The sequence below is a fragment of the Dermacentor silvarum genome, chromosome 3 (genome assembly GCF_013339745.2).
Source record: "Dermacentor silvarum isolate Dsil-2018 chromosome 3, BIME_Dsil_1.4, whole genome shotgun sequence".
NCBI lineage: Eukaryota > Metazoa > Arthropoda > Arachnida > Ixodida > Ixodidae > Dermacentor > Dermacentor silvarum.
This window is the reverse complement of record NC_051156.1, coordinates 103682219-103684781: the sequence shown is the minus strand read 5'-3', so window position 1 is coordinate 103684781 and position 2563 is coordinate 103682219.

Below are 2563 nucleotides of genomic sequence, written 5' to 3'. Positions count from 1 at the left end.
CGCCGCGAGAAGCGTGCTGTTGTTCTTCTTCTTTCTTTGATAAAGCCTGGCTCGTAAACAAACAGCGACCAAGACAGGCACGGGTATTGTGCATTGCACAACGTTCGCAAGCGCGTGCTGAGATGGCTACAATTTACCAAAAAATGCGAGGAAGTAACTATACCACCATACAAAACAATACCGCTCTCTTATGTAGTGTTGCACAACGGTTAAAATGCGAAGCTCCTGCTCTTCCTTACATTCGGCACGGGCTAGTCGTAATCATTGGGCCTGCCCGAGGATTCATGAAAACTCTGGGAGGCCTTAAGCTTCACTTTCTATAGATCATCAATTTCACTCGGTGCTCTATCAATGCAACTGGCACGGTGTGCTACTGGGTTCGTACTTGCTCTTGGCATATTGCGCTAGCGGCAAGTGCGCATCACGCTGGTGTTTCTTAACGTGCGCTTCCGTGTATGTCTAGTGCATTCGCTTTTATTGCGATTAGCATTCTTACGATATTGCACGCCTTTATACGGTGTCTGTTTACCTATCTCTCTCTCTCTCTCGCTCTTTAACCATTTTCCCGCTAACTTCGGTCACTGGTTAGTGTAATCATTATGGAGTAGAGAATCGGTTCGCTGTGCTGTGGAAACCGCGTTAAACACTAAACGTTGGAACAACTTGTGTCACTGGGTATGTGACGCTAGTTATGTGACACAGGATATGTGCCGCTCTTCAATGAACCTCTTTGATGCTCATTGTAACGTGCACGAGGCATTATTCTTATTGATTCGAGGTTCTTATTGTCTATACCATTCACGACCAACCAATTCAAGTGATAACGTAGGCGGAGCACTACGTTATCACTGCGTTGTCGTGCCATTCCAAGCAGTGATTGAGTGCGAAAAGGAAATGAACGAGAATAAGAACGCTACGCTAATCCTGCCAAGTCTTCTTTATTGCCTTTTTCAAGCGAAGCTTGTATGCGCTAGCCTGCGCCGGTGATGTAACGCAGAAACTATCATCAGCAATTGCTCGAGCGTCGTCGTCTTCTTCCGCAGGAGGCACGTTGGCGCCGTTCGGCGCAACCGCGCGAACACGCTCGTGCCACTGCTCCCGCGTTCGTCGTCGCCTTCTTCCGCAGGTGGCTTCGTTGCCGCTCATATCGTTCCAGCGTAGATTTCCACTTTTCTGCGTGTACCGGGGAAGGGGGGCCACGTGTACGGGGATACGTATGAGCCAGTGATTAAGGAGGTATGAGCCATTCATTATGAACGTAACCACTACTATTAGACGTACGTGTGTAGATTTGGCATTTGCAAACGACATGCGTGACATCGAGATGACCGAACACCGTGCAGTATACCGCAGCGATCACAAGGCTATATACTCTGCTGACTTTCACAAAATTGACAGCTGAAGTTTCCTATGTTCAATAAATACGTGTTTCACCGCCAACTTGTCACTGCCACCGCCACTGATAACTGTGGCTGGTGCCACAGCCTGACCCTGCAACATCGAATGAAAGCCTCGTTTTATAGCGATAGCAATTATATGGACACTCCAAAGCGGATTTCTGCCTTCTGCGTCGCCGTCGTCATCGCCCTCCCCTTCGCCGTGAGGTTCCGTATGACGTCAACGGTGATAAAATCGTCGCCGTGTTCCGGTCACTGTATGTGCGAGTGAAAGGGCGCGAGGGACGCGCGGTTTCACGGGGAGCGAACGCACGTCGGAGAGCAAACGCGCGTTCTGCGCCGTGCTCCCTGAATGGCTGCAGAATTAAGCGTCTCTTTCCTCCTTTACAATCGCCATATATATAGAGCAAACACGACTTTTTCTGTCGCACGATAGGCCGTGGGGGGACGAGAGGAAGGGAGGGGAGGCGACGTTTAGCTGCGGAACCAAATGCGTATTTATATAAAAACGTTGCGAGGCGAGAAGGTGGGTAAGATTTCCGATGCTTCTCGACGAGTGTCCCATTCTGATCTCGTCGAAAACCTCCGAGCCGTCCCCAAAGGCACCGTCAACAGTCAACAACGCCGTGGGCGTTCGGTGCGATCGTGGGCAAAACGCCGACGGCGTCGACAACAGTTCTGCGCATTGCTAGTGCTGCTGTATGTCCAAGTTTATACAGCTGATAAAACTACTATCCGTACTCCGTATAGCTCTCTACTAATTTGCTATCGCAATTGATGCTTCGCCCTTCGGGTGAAACTGCGACAATTTTTTTTTTATTTTACGGCTACGTTGGAGCAAATATAAGGGTAGTATACCAACCTTCGGGCCCGTTGTTTAACTTTGCGCTAAACCACAAAAATGTACGGAAAACTAAGCCCTCCGATCTTAATGACAGATTATCTGAGAGACCTTGCCATGTTTCTGCATATCAAGTAAGTGTGTGTGTGTGTTTGTGTGTGCGCGTGCGCGTGCGTGTGCGTGTGTGCGCGGGCGTGCGTGCGTGCGTGCGTGTGTGGGTGTGTGTGTGTGTGTGGGGGGGGGGGGGTGCGTGCGTGTGTGGGTGTGTGGGTGGGTGGGTGTGTGCGTGTGTGTGTGTGCGCGCGCGTATAGCAAAAACGGAGAG